A 16,424-nucleotide genomic window follows, 5' to 3' on the forward strand; every position below is an offset into this window, starting at 1 on the left:
TAGAAGAACCCAATCTTGTCTTGCCTTTGGTGGACCAGCTTTGACATCTGTACTAGGAAAGTCACATCTTCCCTATCTGTGGCTTCCATTGGCCAAGCAGCCCATAGCCATTCCTACAATGAGCTCCCCTCCATGTCCCCTCTGTGACTCACTGCCCAATTTCTGTCCCCCAGGCTGTGAATTCCCATACCTCTTCCCTGACATCTGAGTTCATTTTCTACTCCTATCAATTACTGTTCTTCTGAAAGGAGTACACACCCATGTTTTCTTCCAAACATGTTCCATAAAGTCATCTTTGTTAGCCTGGAGACTCAGTACAGCTGAATGGTTCAGGGAATGGACAAACTTATGTCTTGACCACAGCTTTCTAGCTGTATGATCTTGTATGAACTGGGTAAATTACTTAGTTTCTCTGAATACCAGTTTCATTTGGAGTGTTGTGGGGAAAGGTGATGCATGTAAGCTAGCACTTAGGAAGCACTCAGTAAATGACAGATATTACATTTATCAAATATAATTACTTGGATTTTAGCCACACTCTGCACTGGGTGTATGCATAGGATTTAACCTTACCCTATTCTCTGTAGAGGCCTCTGTTGGTCACTGGGCACCACTTCCATTTCCTTGTCCCACTCAGAGTTTTTTCTGCCTCTCCCTCAAATATCAGTTTCAAACTCTACTGCTCACATGAGTGAGTACCCTGCCAAGTAAGCCCTCCCTGTCCAATCTCTGCCAAGAGCTTATCATTATTTCATTCTGATCTTAGGTTCAAAAAAATAACTGTTTGGGGATACCATTAGCTCCTCATACCCATCTTACCCTTCTAAAAAAAACCTTGCAATTGAACAGAAAAATAAAACCCCACCGCCACAGTCTCCTCTTTCTCCCCATACACTTCCTTCCCTCCTTGCAGTCTTACTTCCAATCACACCTTCTGATGAAAGCCCACTCCTAAAAGTCACAAGCAGCTTCTATTTTGTCTAATTTTTCACCTCTTCTTATTCCCATCTCCTGGGCTTCCCTGCAGCTCTTTTCTAAATGGATTCTCCTATTTGCAAAGATGGAGAAAGCATGGATTTTGGAATCAGATAAACCTATGTTAAATAACCACTGCTCCATCCATCTGCCAGAAGTCTTTTCTGTCTCTCCTTCCCCACGGCCTCCAATCCCACTGTTATAGGTGCTCATAGCCTCAGGGCTTCTCTTGCTCTAAGGCAAGTGACCCAGCTAAGTCTTGTTCCTTTAGCTGCAAAGCAGGAAGAATGACACCCAGGATTAGGAAACTGCAGTGTGGTAATCAGAGAAGGCAATGGCACCCCACTCCAGTACTTTTGCCTGGAAAATCCCATGGACGGAGGAGCCCGGTAGGCGCAGTCCATGGGGTCGCTAGAGTCGGACATGACTGAGCGACTTCACTTTCACTTTTCACTTTCATGCATTGGAGAAGGAAATGGCAACCCACTCCAGTGTTCTTGCCTGGAGAATCCCAGGGACGGGGAGCCTGGTGGGCTGCCGTCTGTGGGGTCGCACAGAGTCGGACACGACTGAAGCGACTTAGCAGCAGCAGCAGCAGCAGCAGCAGCAATGTGGTAATATTTGCCCAGCAACCAGTGCCTGGCCCATGATAGGTGCTTGCATGCATACTCAGTCACTTCAGTCGTGTCTGACTCTTTGTGACTCAATGAACTGTGACCTGCCAGGCTCCTCTGTCCATGGAGATTCTCCAGGCAAAAATACTGGAGTGGATTGTCATTCCCTCCTACAGGGGATCTTCCCAGTCCAAGGATCAAATCCATGTTTCCTTCGTCTCCTGCATTGGAGGCAGATTCTTTCCTGCTGAGCCACAAGGGAAGCCCTTATTAATTGTTATTTCCCATCTTTTTCTCTAGCTCAATTTTTCTTGCATGATGACTCTTGCCTCATCTTTACATTACTGCTACAGACAACCAAGCCTCTTTTGAGGGCTGCTCTCAGTGTCTATCTTCAGCTATGAGTCGAGCTCCACTCCTGCACTGACTCCTGCTTTTGGTATATTTCCATTTGGAAGTCAACTCATCCTCCAAGTGACCCAATTGTGAACTCATCTTATTCACCACCAAATCAAATCACCCTTCCTGTTTCTCTTTTTTTCTATTAACAACACAACAATGTGAGGAGTTATTGAAGGAAATGGGGCTGTTTGTGAATAAAACTAAATTTGAAGGGGGGGATATGCGATCATTTCTCAAACTAGCTGTCCTGTAGAAGAGTATTAGAAAGACTCTTCAGAAGGCTATACAAGAGGTTAAACAGAGACTAACTGGGGCACAATCTGGAAGAAGCAAACAAATGAAAAGAGCTATTCAGTGACAGAGTAAGAGGTGCCCAGAGACATAATGAAGCAGAGGCTGAGTGGACACAGACTGGGGAGTCCTAGAATGGCTCCTATGGGGACCACAGTAGTAAATTAGAACAACTGTCACTCAAGAGGTTTCCATAGGCATGGCCCTTTTGAAAACTATAGAGAAAAGAACTTGTAGATGTATATATTTTACTTTTTATTCATCTTTTATTCAAATGTATATCTATCATAGCTTTTAATGGGACTTATGAATTATCTATGCTCGTGGATAAAATATGGGAAGAAGAGGGCCTGATACAATTAAAGACAGTTACTTAAATCTATAGATCTGATTGTGCTTAAACTGCTTAGTGGTTTTCTCACTGTTCTTAAAATACAGACTACAATCGTGGTGTGGCCTCAAGGACCACCCTGCCTTTTACCAGCTCCCTTTGGGCTCCTGCCCCTGTCTTACTGTGGACTCTCCTCACAATGGCCTTTGTACCTTTACCTGGTTAACTCCTTCCTTCTCATCCCTAGCAATCTGCTCAAATATTACTTCCTCAAAACAATCTTTCCCTGTCTCCCACACTACATCCCCATTACAGCTAACCCTAGCACTCTGTACTTTTCACTGGTTACCATCTTCACAGTTCAGTTCAATTGCTCAGAAGTGTCTGACTATTTGCGACCCCATGGATGCAGCACTCCAGGCTTCCCTCTCCATCACCAGCTTCCAGAGCTTACTCAAACTCATGTCCATTGAGTCAGTAATGCCATCCAACCATCTCATCCTCTGTCGTCCCCTTCTCCTCCCATCTTCAATCTTTCCCAGCATCAGAGTCTTTTCCAATGAGTCAGTTCTTTGCATCAAGTGGCCAAAGTACTAGAATTTCAGCTTCAGCATCAGTCCTTCTAATGAATATTCAGGACTGATTTCCTTTAGGATTAACTGGTTGGATCTCCTTACAGTCCAAGGGACTCTCAAGAGTCTTCTCCAACAACACAGTTCAAAAGCATCAATTCTTTGGCACTCAGCTTTCTTTATAGTCCAACTCTCACATCCATCCATACATGACTACTGGAAAAACCATAGCTTTGACTAGACGGACCTTTGTTGGCAGAGTAATGTCTCTGCTTTTTAATATGCTGTCTAGGTTGGACATAGCTTTTCTTCCAAGGAACAAGTGTCTTTTAATTTTATGGCTGCAGTCACCATCTGCAGGGATTTTGGAGCCCAAGAAAATAAAGTCTCTCACTGTTTCCATTGTTTCCCCATCTATTTGCCATGAAGTGATGGGACCAGATACCATGATCTTAGTTTTCTAATGTTGAATTTTAAGCCTACTTTTTCACTCTCCTCTTTCACTTAAATGAAGAGGCTCTTTAGTTCTTCTTCGCTTTCTGCCATAAGCGTGGTGTCATCTGCGTATCTGACGTTATTGATATTTCTCCCAGCAGTCTTGATTCCAACTTGTGCTTCATCCAGCCCAGCATTTCACATGATGTATTCTGCATATAAGTTAAATAAATTGGGTAACAATATATAGCCCTGACATACTCCTTTCCCTATTTGGAACCAGTCTGTTAGAACCATGTCCAGTTCTAACTGTTGCTTCTTGGCCTGTATACAAATTTCTCAAGAGGCAGGTAAGGTAGTCTGGTATTCCCATCTCTTTTAAGAGTTTTCCACAGTCTGTTGTGATCCACACAGTCAAAGGCTTTGGCATAGTCAATAAAGCAGAAGTAGGTATTTCTCTGGAACTCTCTTGCTTTTTCAATGATGCAGTGGATGTTGGCAATTTGATTTCTGGTTCCTCTGCCTTTTCTAAATCCAGCTTGAACATCTGGAAGCTCACCATTCATGTACTATTGAAGGCTGGCTTGGAGAATTTTGAGCATTACTTTGCAAGCGTGTGAGATGAATGCAATTGTGGGGTAGTTTGAACATTCTTTGGCATTGTCTTTCTTTGGGATTGGAATGAAAACTGACCTTTTCCAGTCCTATGACCACTGCTGAGATTTCCAAATTTGCTGGCATGTTGAGTGCAGCACTTTCTCAACATCATCTTTTAGGATTTGAAATAGATCAACTGGAATTCCATCACCCCCACCAGCTTTGTTCATAGTGATGCTTCCTAAGGCCCACTTGACTTCACATTCCAGGATGTCTAGGTGAGTGAGCACATCATCGTGGTTATTTAGGTAATGAAGATCTTTTTTGCATAGTTCTTCGGTGTATTCTTGCCACCTCTTCTTAATACTTTCTGCTTCTGTTAGGTCCATACCATTTCTGTCCTTTATTGTGCCCATCTTTGCAAGATCTTTGCCATCTTCACAGTAATGATTAATTATAGGAATTAATTAGCTGTTAATGTGAGCTCTATGAGGGCAGGGTCCTTCTTACCTTGTTCATGATTCTTTTCCAGCATCTAACATAATGCTTTGCATGTAGTATATGTGCAAAAAAATGTCTGCTGAGATAATGAATAAATAAAAGAAAAAATACAAAGTTCACAGAGTAGAGCTGGGTAAGGCCACTTTCAGCTCCAGGATTTTCCATTTCAGTGATTCCTATTTTAGGGACAGAAACATAGACTTTGTCATTATTCATCATTTCCTTTGCTTTCACCCTTTCTGCAGTCAGACCCCCAATTCTGTTAACTGTTACTGAAAAATGTATCTTGGATGGCTTCTTCTTCAATATCCTGTCATCTCCTGTAAGAGCTTCCTGTTTCTCCTCTCACCTCTCCAGCCTCCTGTAAGAACTATTCTCTATTTGTCTAAAGCTGTGGTTCTTGAATCCAGCTGGAAGAATCATCATCTTCCAGGGATCCTACTGAAAATATACCCCCAGAGGTCTGATCAGTGGGTCTGGAATGAGGTTTGGGAATGTGAACTTTTTGCAGAGCTCACAGGTAAGTCTGACGTGCTTGCTGTTTTCGTGCACAGGCTTATCAGGACCCTTGACCTTGCTCAAACACCTCCCTTGATTACTTGCTCCAGCACTGCCTTTCACACTTTTCAACCAAGTGAAATTCTAGGGTTTGGTCTGTTACCCAGAGTGGCTTCTGAAAGCTTGAAGTGTCTCATTTTATCTAAAGCCAAACAAATTTCTAATATCATCCATAACTACCTGAACAAACACACTCCCCCACCAAAAAAATCTTTGTGCAGTGGACTTGCAGAGACATGTTTTTCTCAAGGTTTTTTCCCTAACCTCACCCTGCCTTCCACCATGGACTCCCAGGGTATGCATACTCTAGCCTGAGAGGACAAACCTACAATAAATGTACCAAGCACACAGTGCCAGCAGAGAAATGGATCTGGACATAGAAGCAGAAATACCATGTCCTAGTGAATGGCTCAGCCACTCACTTCTGCAACATAGGTACATACATTTTTATAAGGCTTTAAACTTCTAGAAACCTTTTCACATTTGCCAATTGTGTCCATTCCCACGTAGTGTCGGGGTTGTTCATCAGAGTGCTTCCTTTAGAGCTGGGGCAACTCTGGCAGTCATACAGTTTCTCTCACTCAGCAGTCATCCACAGCGCGGTCACTCTGGGCCAGAAGGAACCTGTGTAATAGCAGGGATATTCAAACAGAGAACTAACCACTAAAATCCTTTCTCTAGGACCCTTTCAGCCTTGAGATTCTCTTCAATAACTTAACTCTGGTAAAGCCTTGTGAATTGGTCAGCTGAGACATTCTCCCAGTTAGACAGATGCAAAAACTGAGGTTAAAAAGATGCCTCTGCTTTCCCCTCTCCCTGAAAGAGAACGCTCAGCATCACCTCCATGAAAATGATCTGCCACATCCTCCCTGGACCTTCCCTCTGACTTTAGGTTACCACCACCCTCCTCAGTTTCAGTTCTTAGAATACTGTATTGTACTAACTTAAATGCCTCCTCTGTGTATATATGAAGCCTGTGCTGTGAGACTGTCTCTACATCTTATTTCCAGGGTCTAGCATGTAACAGATGTTTAATAATAATTGCCAACTGAGCACTCACCATGAGTCAGGCAGTTTACATATGTACATTGAGCCATTTAATCCTCTCAACAATCATGAAGCTGATGCAGTTTGACTTTCATGTGTATAAAATATGCCATTAATTTTATTGAGGGAGAAATTCCATCCAAAAATGTTGCCAGCAGTTGTGAGGGGAGAGTATTTGTACAATGTGTAGTTTCTATTTTTTAAAATCACAGCTAGGGCATGTATATGAATTAGAAAGATGTCAATACAACTTTGTGTTAAAAATTTTGTAGTTTATGGCAAAATCTGGTTGGTAGACTGATAAGTACAGTTCCTGTGAAAGCATGTTTGTGGCCCATGTCAGTGTGTGAATGCACAATAATTTGAAGTTTTTGATATATTTGTGATATTTATCTTCTCTGAGCCCTGCAGTCTCATCATCACACCTCCCAACAGAATTCGATGGGAATGTTCATCATGACTTTGCCATTGTTTGCATTTTAAGTTTATTTACTGTAATTTATTTTCAGTACCTACTTTAAAATGTGTCATACATGTATTTTTTTTTAATATCCCAATTTTACAGATGAAAAGACGTAAGGCCTAGACAGGTCAATTTATATACCCAGCCCTGCCCACCTCCAAACCTAAGTTTTTTACCATGCTCGCCACTGCTTGTCCAGTGGAGAGAGGCATTCCCAGGTCTATTACGTGAAGGACTTGCCAGATAAGCCACAAAGACTTAATAGGTGAAGATTTCAAGGTGGGAAGCAGGGGAGGGAAAGGGAATCTAAACAGTTCCAGGAGGGACAGCTTCCATCAGTGAATGGTACAGCCAGGCAGCTGGTGTGAGACTTTATTTCTTACCCTTCACACTCCTCCCACTATGGCCCTTGTAGTTCTGGTGTTTAGAATTCAAGAAACATTCATCCTCCTGGAACTGGCAAAGATCCTGCCCCAGGAGGGCCCAGGCAGGGTTTTGTCCTCCACCTAAAATTCCATTCGGGGAATCCCAGCCACACCCCAAGTGGGGGTGGAGGTGCAGAGCTTGCCTGCCCTGATTCTTCTCCCTGCACAGCTGTCAGGCTGCAGAGGGGGCAGAATGTGGCACCACATTGCAGTCATTCCAGCTCTGGGGAATTTACTGACAGAACGTCCCACAGGAGGCAAGCTCAGGGGCTTTTTATAGCCCTCTAAGAACCTAGGGGAAAACTCATCTCCTGAGAGGGGATAAGTGGGGCACGTGTCTTTTCTGGGCACCATTCCCTCAATCATGCAATCTCAGATGCCCACAGTCCAAATCAGGGTAAGGGTTATGGCTAAGTGAGCAGTGTGGAGTGCTGAAAGCATGTTCGCTGACCAAGGTACAGGGATCCTGACTTGAATCTCCTCCTTGGGCTTCGGTTTCTTCACCTGTCAGGTCGAGGTGTTGATTACAGCATGGGTAGCAGTACACCTTGGCTGTTAGACCAAATCCAGACCCCCACATCTTTTTGTAAATAAAGTTGTACTGGCCCACAGCCATGTCCATTCATTTTGTTTTGTCTAAGGCTGCTTTTTTGCCAAAAGAGCAGAGTTGAGTAGTTGCAACAGAGGCCCACATTGTGGCCTGAAAAGCCTAAAATATGTACTATCTGGTCTTTTACACAAAAAGTTTGCCAACCCCTGAATTAATCTGTCGAGTTGGGGAGTGTCTGCCTAGAGTACTGTGGTGAGAAAGATTCTGAGGGTGTGTCCAGGCCGAGGAATGAAGCCCTGTCCTCAGATCATTCAAGAGTACGTACTCAAGACTAATATTTGGAAAGGCCCCAGAATGCCATTTACCAGTGTTTTTCAAACTGCATTTAGCCTCAGAATCCTTCTGCAAATAAAATCTTAAACAAAGAGTTGCTTTGGGGGAAGTAGGAATGAAAATACTGAGTACAGTCCACTCCATCTTCCTACTCCCAAGGCAGCCCCCAAAGAAGCCTCCCAAACCCCAGAGCTCCATCTGCAGAACATTTGAAAACCGCCTGTCTAATCTTATGCCTCTCACTTTACAGCCGGGGAAACGGAGGCTCATGGGGTGGTGTCGCGCCTCAGATCACATGAGGGACTCCCAGTCAGCTTTCCCCAGAACCACTGACTTGGTCAAGAGATGTCAGTGGAGCACAGAGTTCTGCTGGGGAGAAAGCCTGTCCACTGGCCTTGGGGGCCTCAGGGCTGCCACTGGTACATGACTGGCTGACACCTGCCTATGCTTCATGGTGATCTACTCAAGGCTTAGAAAACTTTTTTCTGAGACCACCAGAATCAAAAGAAAAAAAATCAAAATTGAATTGGACCATATTCTTAAAAATATTTCATTGATACCAAACATACTTTTGAAAGAACATTGTAAATTTGCTACATCAATTTGTTCATTTTTTCTGTTTTCTTTTTTCAAAAAACTATTATTTAATAGATAAAATATCTTTAAATCAGTGAAATCTTAGAATGGAGAAATTATGATAATTTATACTAAGTCTTTCTTTTGAAGATGGAATCAGATTTATTCATTTGTAGAATAAATATTTATTCTTCCTGCCCATTCTTGTTGAAGAGTTTGCAAAGGGTAGATCCAGCCGACATGAAACCAAGTGGGATTTTTTTTTTTTTAAAGCTTTACTTGAAGCAAAAAGAAAACTGATCTAGGGGTGTGCTGGGAAGCCAGAGGGACCGATCGCATTTCCTCACCTCCAGCCAGCAACCAGCTCTAAGGGGTAACAGGGGGAAGCATAGGGTTCCTACACCCCAAACCTCCTAGTGAGGCAGAAAAACTAAGACTGTCACCAATGCCTGTGACATGAAGTCACATCTGGTTAGTGTCCATCAAAGAGAATACATAAAGGCTCAGAAGACTCAAGGGACACTTTTTAGCCAGGAACCTCAGAAACACTGGCGGATTAGCATTCTAAGTAGAGACAATGGCGAGTTGGAAGGGGAGAGGCACAGAAGCCGTGCTCAGAGCACAGGTTGGTCAGTGTGCCTACAGCCCAGAGAAGCAGGCAGAGGTAAATGGGGCCTCAAGAAGGGCTTTATCCTCCAGGTCCACAGCTGTGGCTGTGACTGGTAACTAATAATAGAGGCAGCATACTGTGGGAGCCGAGTGCACTGGCTGCGGTGTCAGGTTGCCAGGGTTTGAATCCCCTCTGCTCCTTCTATTTAATACTGGGTCTCAGTTTCTTCAGCTAAAAATGGAGATAACAATCTCCTGTCTGACTATGGGGGACAATTGGATTTCTGCAAGAAAAGCAGTCAGCATGCAGGAAGCACACAATTAAAAAAAAAAAAAAGCCAATGTTTAAACAACACTTCTATAAATGATCTCCTTTCTTTAAATGATCACCTTTCTTTAAAAATCAGGATGGATTCCTCTCACTTCTTGCCTGCCCATCCTGGAAAGGGATGGAATTACAGAGGGAATAAACCACAGGGAGTATAGGGAGCACAGGAAGCTCTTTCATCATCTGAGTCACAAAGGAAACTGGTGTCTAGGCCCTGGGGAGCTCTGAAGCCGTGTGAGCAGGAGGGGGTTATGCTGTGTGTTGCCACTTGGGGAAAATTAAAGCTCACATTAGAGTAGAAAGGGAGAGATTAGAGAAAGGAGACCAGTTAGGAACTGCAGCAAATACTGCATGTGAGCAGCAAACTTCGTAAGACTACCTCACCTTCCTATTTAAGAACAGAAAAACAGAAAACTTCACACTCCGTCCACTTTCAAAGAGAGCATGTAGAATTGTTGATCTCATGGGAGAGCAGAGGAGACATCTGTCCAGGGTTCTTCAAGACTCAAGACAGTCATTCCCGGGACCTTTAAGGATCATTTTCTCAATCTCACCCCCAGCTCTGGAGGCAGGAAATCACTCTGGGCATCTCCCAAAGCCTCCCAGGGGTGGCTCGGCTCCCTGTGGGCTGCACTCACAGGGGCCTGGCCCAGAACATGATCCAAGGTTAGCACTGGAAGGCTTTTGCAAGCAAGGGGAAGGAAGGAAGGAAGAGAGGGAAGAGGATGGACTTACCACCTGGGCAGCAGGCAGGGTGGCCATTCTGAGCAGAACCTTTAGCCTCCCACCTAGAATATCTAGACTAAACTCTGGGAGATACCTGAATCCCCTGTGATTACTAACATCAACAACATTAATAGTAACAACCAACCTTTGTAGGAGGTCTCATATGTGCTTGGCACAGAGCTTAACACTTTTTCTACGTTATCTCCCTTTCTGCTCACCACAACCTTCCGACATGAGTGGTCTTATTACCTCTGCCTCACAGATGAGAAAACTGATGTCACCTGCCCGGGGTCGCTGGGCTAGGAAGGACAAACCCCAGGTGTGATTCTGTGTGCTTCTCACCATAGTCACCGGTGTCACAATTACCCACTATACTAACCCCCACCTTCCTGCCAAGAGGCAGTCCACCAAGACTCAGCCCCTCTTGGAAGGGATAGCTGGCTCTCTTCTTAGTTCAAATTTCTGGAAAGTTCCTACATATAGTGGACCTAATAATATGGTCTGGGAGCTGCCACCGCTGGTCTGGACTGTCCTCCAGAGCCCAAGGAACAAGTCTGCCTCCTCTTGCCTCTTCCCCCATCGCTGTAAGCCTTTCTGCTCTTGGAGAAGGCTGTCACAGGCAGAATTAGCAGCCCTCTGCCTAACCTGTGGTTGTTCCTCTGAATTCTGGGCTGTTAGTTAATCTCTCTGCAGTGCATGTGCTTTGTGCCCATTACGGTACTGGGCACCAGGGAGCAGCAGCAGATATTAAATCAGGCAGCATCTCTACTCTCACAGTTCACACTTTAATGGAGGTCATTGAACGAACTGTCTGCCCTGGAGGCTCTTAACAGGTAACCTCACTTGTCCAGAAGAGCAGGACAGGCCTCCTGGAGGAAGTGGCCTCTAAACTAATTGTCAAAGAATAAATGGGCACCATCTAGGGAATAGGGGAGAGTTTAAATAATGACATTAGTCAGTTTGGTATGTGTCAGGAACTGTTCTAAGCAGTTCATACAACACCTCACTGGACCCTCATGACAGCCCTGTAAGATGTAATTATTATTATTATCCCCATTATTCAGATGTGGAGACTCAGAAATGTGAAGTAACCTGCCCGGGGTCATATAGTATAGTAGCTGGAGAACAAGACATGCAAAGGAAACACCACGAGCAAACAGTAGTGGGGTGGGGGCTCAGATATTGAAAATAGGTAATAAATAGTAAAAAAAAAAAAAAAAAAAAAAAGTTTTTAAACTCTACTGAACAGAACAAAGATAAATACACTGTTCCCATTAGTGCAGCCTGAGGCCTCTGTTGATAATTTTATAATTCTTTAATCACACGAAGGTTTCTATGGGCTGATTGTCAACCTAACCCTTGCTTTTCTGAATAGGGATGCTCATGTCTTGAATCCTACACACATTCTGTTGTTTGATTGAGGAAAAGGTGGAGCAGATGACACACATGTGATCATTAATGTGATCATTAATCACAACATACCAATTTATAAAAACTTCTGTTTACAGACTGTTTACTATCACTTTCCACAGATACTGTCAGGTTTGAGTCTCACAACAGGCCTGAGAGATAGAGCAGTTACCATCACTCCACTTTAATGCTGAGGACATAGAGGCAACTTGCCCGAGCCCACACAGCCAGTAAGCATGGAGCTTGAGCCCTAGGTTTTTGGCTCCAACTCCTGTGTTTTCCCCTCTACACCAAAACACAGCGAACAGTGAAGGCCAGAAAGATGTGAACCTGGCACCTATGACCTCCAGCAAGCTCTTCAGCCTCTCTAGGCCTTAGTTTCTTGTCAGTAAAACTGAGATAAGAAGAGCTCCTACTATATGCAGTTGCTGCAAAGATGAAATAAACATAATAGGCACAGAGTGTTAGCCATGGAGAATATCCTCACAATGGAGTATCATACAGCACAATAAATGAACACAATGACAGGCAACGATATGGATAAATCTTAGCAGTATCACAGTAAGAAAAAAGTCACAAAAAGTTACCAATAACATTATGCCCTTTTAATAAAGTTTCAGTTCAGTTCAGTCTCTCAGTCCTGTCCGACTCTTTGTGACCCCATGAATCGCAGCACGCCAGGCCTCCCTGTCCATCACCAACTCCTGGAGTTTACCCAAACCCATGTCCATTGAGTCAGTGATGCCATCCAATCATTTATCCTCTGTCATCCCCTTCTTCTCCTGCCCTCAATCCTTCCCAGCATCAGGGTCTTTTCAAATGAGCCACCTCTTCACATCAGGCGGCCAAAGTACTGGAGTTTCAGCTTCAACATCAGTCCTTCCAATGAACACCCAGGACTGATCTCCTTTAGGATGGACTGGTTGGATCTCCTTGCAGTCCAAGGGACTCTCAAGAGTCTTCTCCAACACCACAGTTCAAAAGCATCAATTCTTCGGCACTCAGCTTTCTTCACAGTCCAACTCTCACATCCATACATGACCACTGGAAAAACCATAGCCTTGACCAGACGGACCTGTGTTGGCAAAGTAATGTCTCTGCTTTTTAACATGCTATCTAGGTTGGTCATAACTTTCCTTCCAAGGAGTAAGCGTCTTTTAATTTCATGGCTGCAATCACCATCTGCAGTGATTTTGGAGCCCCCAAAAATAAAATGTGACACTGTTTCCACTGTTTCCCCATCTATTTCCCATGAAATGATGGGACCAGATGCCATGATCTTCGTTTTCTGAATGTTGAGCTTTAAGCCAACTTTTTCACTCTCCTCTTTCACTTTTATCAAGAGCCTTTTTAGTTCCTCTTCACTTTCTGCCATAAGGGTGGTTCATCTGCATACCTGAGGTTATTGATATTTCTCCCGGCTTTTATAACAACTAAAATTTTTATGGGTAAATCTAGTTGCAATCTATAAGGGAAAACAAGGATGTGGTGAATACAGCATTCAGGATGACAGACTGCGAAAGGGTAAGCAGAAGCATGAGATCATAGTTAGATGTATGATATTGTCTAGATCCAGGATTCCGCTTTGAATGGTGGACTTGTGGGTACTTACTACATTAGCAAAAATAATTGATTACATAAATAAATAAAAATGAAGCATGCATGGACCAATGATGACAGTATCTCACGAAACAACGATTAGGATTAATCCAATTTTTGTCCACTTGAGGTCCTAATTTATTAAAGAAATGTAAGTGCTAGGCCCACTTTGTAAAATGTGTTCAATAAATGTTCGCTGTCATCGTTGACTATCTTTATTATTATCAGCATTATTCGCAAACCCCTAGCCGGACATCCTCAGTGTCTGTTGCAGGCAACTGTAAGATAGCTTCTCAAACTCAAACTTCTCAGAACGGCAAGCCCAGCTCCATCTAGGCCTCAGACTAGGCACCCATCCTATGAAGGGACACTAGTGGGGAGTGGTCATGAGTGGCTCACTGGTGGTTCTACCAAGCTTCAGAGATAGGGAACCTCTTTTAGAAGAAGGTGGCCAGAAAGAATTATGATGCGACAGTTAGGAGTTTAGGCCCTAGACTTAGGTCTAGGTTCTTTTTGCCATGTGCCTTTAAACAAACAATTGAGCCTCTGAGCCTCACTTGGTTTATGTATAAAACAGAGGGTGAGAACAGTAACTACCTCACAGGGCCATTATGAGAATTAAATGAGGTAATCCATGCAAAATGCTTAGCATAACATCTGGAACATCACTTAAGAGCTCAAAAACACCCCCTGCCTTTATCATCCGGTATCCCAGGCCACCCCATTCAGTGAAGGAGACGGTAGGGACTTCCACCAAGCGGAAACAGCTGCCATCTTGTGTGTGAGGGCTGAGCATGTGTGTGTCACAGTTTTCCACTTCCTCCTGGAACCATTTCCTTTGTGAGCCAAACAGGGAGGAATCTGCACACAAAGGAACAATTCTGGGAGAATCCAGCCCCACTGCCAAAAGCTATTTCCTTGCCCCACCCCACTCTTGTCTGGAAATGTCTTAATGAGGGGGAACTACCACTTCCCTGGCCATCCAGGGCTGAGAAACAAGGTGTTCAGAATGAGAGCTGTCCTGGTGGATGACAAGACATGGGCAGAGCTGCTGCTCAAAAGGCCATTAAGATGCAGGGCTTCCATGAGCTTGTCACCCTGGCCCACCTTCCAGAACACAGTCACCCCAAAACATCCCCACAACCTGCTTCCCCACTGACCTGCCACCTCCCTGACCTTTTACCTTCCTGAAACAAGAGTACATCACAGAACTGTGCCACAGAGGATCCCCAGTAAGAATCCCCACAGTTTACAAACCCTTACCCCACCATTGCCCATTTCCCCTCCCACAAAGGATTCCCACACACAAGGATTCTAAATCCCTTCTTCCAGAACAGGAAGATGATGCTCTGAGGGGCTGATTTACCCAATTCCACACTAGCAAGTGGGAGGAGTCAGAACCCAAACCAGATACTCTCCTCAGGTCAGTTCAGTCGGTCAGCCGTGTCCGACTTTGCAACCCCATCGACTACAGCATGCCAGGCTTCCCTGTCCATCATGAATTCCCAGAGCCTACTCAAACTCATGTCCATCGCATCAGTGATGCCATCCAACCATCTCATCCTGTGTCATCCCCTTCTCCTCTTGCCTTCAGTCTTTCCCAGCATCAGGGTCTTTTCCAAAGAGTCGGTTCTCCTACCAAATCCCAGATCCTCCACTCTTCTTTTCCACCTCCCTCAGGATTCTGGGCTTCTCTCCCAAGGAGTCAAACTGTACTATTCTCTTCAGCATAAAGGATATTCTGTTTCCTGCATAAGCTGTAATTATCACACACAAAAGCCTTTCAAGGTGACCTCGACAACCCTCTGCCTGCCTCACACAGGAGCTATATTTAACTCCTGGAAAGCAGTCAGCACAAGGCACTGGCTTTGCAGCTGGGTTTCTTTGCTGCTCCTTTTCTATTCTTTCCCAGCCCACATGAACCACGGTCTTCCCTGTATGCTCTAGGACAACAGGATGTATTTGTTTTAGTGATCAACAATGCTAGTCCAACCAGTGAGGTCCCCTCCAACGTCCTGCCCACTGTTTGGCCTTCATTTGGACTCCGTGAAGTGCTTGTAAATTCAGAGGAAGGAAGTGAGACATCTTCATGGCCCCAGATGGGTAGATCTGCAATAACTTGGAAGAAACTGGGCAGAGGAATGAAGCATTTCTGTACCCATGAAGTGAGGGGTCAATTCCCTCAGCCTCACCTGTGTGGCTGGGGGCCTCTCTGCAGAGTTAATGCAGGACTTAGCATAGATGCACGCAGCATTCTGAAGGAGCACTGGGAGAGGCATCTCCAAATGGCCTCAGGATTCTTCCCATTCTGCAGTCCTCAGTTCCCACATCTGTAAGAATTAAGTTATGAATTTCATTAAGAATTTACCAAAATTCATAATTTAATTATGTAAAGAACACATGTAAATCGCTTAAAGCAGGGTATAACATATAACAGTAAAGGAAGAATAATGTAAACAGCTAACATGTACTGAGTATTTACTGTGTGCCAGACACTGTTTTAGGCACATTCTCACTGTACTAGGGCTCACTGTTGAGGTAGATAAGCTTCACAGGTCACCAATGATGTACATCAGGGAGTTATGTAATTATCCCAAAGGTATACAGCTAGAAAACGGGAATAAGACTTGAACTCACATAGTTCCTATATTAATGTTACTATGTTAGGATTAAAATCCACAAACTACAAAACATGCATCGCTAAACCAACTGGAAACCATATTCACACGAGGGGTACAAGTTCAAACAAACAGGGTTTGGGGAGCTTAGCCACATGAGAAATTGGGCTTCTGCTCCCTTTTGTACCCTGGGCTTTTTGCTACCTGTTGTTTTTTTTTTCTTTCAAGCATCTTTTTTATTATCCTGAGTCACCATGAGACCAAACATGGTTAACTAGACATTAACTAGTTGTCAGTGTTATTTAGTCGCTCAGTCGTGTCCAATTCTTTGCAACCCCCTGGACTGCAGCACACCCAGGTTTCCCTGTCCTTCACCATCTCCTGGAACTTACTCAAACTCATGTCCATCGAGTTGGTGATGCCATCCAACCATCTCATCCTCTGTCGTCCCCTTCTCCTCCTGC

General features: G+C 44.1%; 1 protein-coding gene and 1 long non-coding RNA gene across 18 annotated transcripts in view; one reads left to right on the forward strand and one right to left on the reverse strand.

Moving 5' to 3' along the window:
- LOC133251469 (uncharacterized) overlaps window positions 1-16,424 on the reverse strand; it is a 117,904-nt gene that overhangs the window by 44,398 nt on the left and 57,082 nt on the right. For 10 of the 14 annotated variants that reach the window (XR_009737640.1, XR_009737636.1, XR_009737639.1 and 7 more), the window contains 3 exons: window positions 15,535-15,672; window positions 5,720-5,900; window positions 4,728-4,894 (listed from right to left, as the gene is read on the reverse strand). This is a non-coding gene — a long non-coding RNA (uncharacterized LOC133251469). The remainder of the gene's footprint in view (window positions 1-4,727; window positions 4,895-5,719; window positions 5,901-15,534; window positions 15,673-16,424) is intronic. The other 4 variants (XR_009737628.1, XR_009737634.1, XR_009737633.1 and 1 more) reach the window with 4 other exon arrangements.
- The window catches only part of AFAP1L1 (actin filament associated protein 1 like 1), a 76,176-nt gene that overhangs the window by 5,089 nt on the left and 54,663 nt on the right, over window positions 1-16,424 (forward strand). The window lies entirely within an intron of this gene.

The sequence above is a fragment of the Bos javanicus genome, chromosome 7 (assembly GCF_032452875.1).
Source record: "Bos javanicus breed banteng chromosome 7, ARS-OSU_banteng_1.0, whole genome shotgun sequence".
Lineage (NCBI taxonomy): Eukaryota > Metazoa > Chordata > Mammalia > Artiodactyla > Bovidae > Bos > Bos javanicus.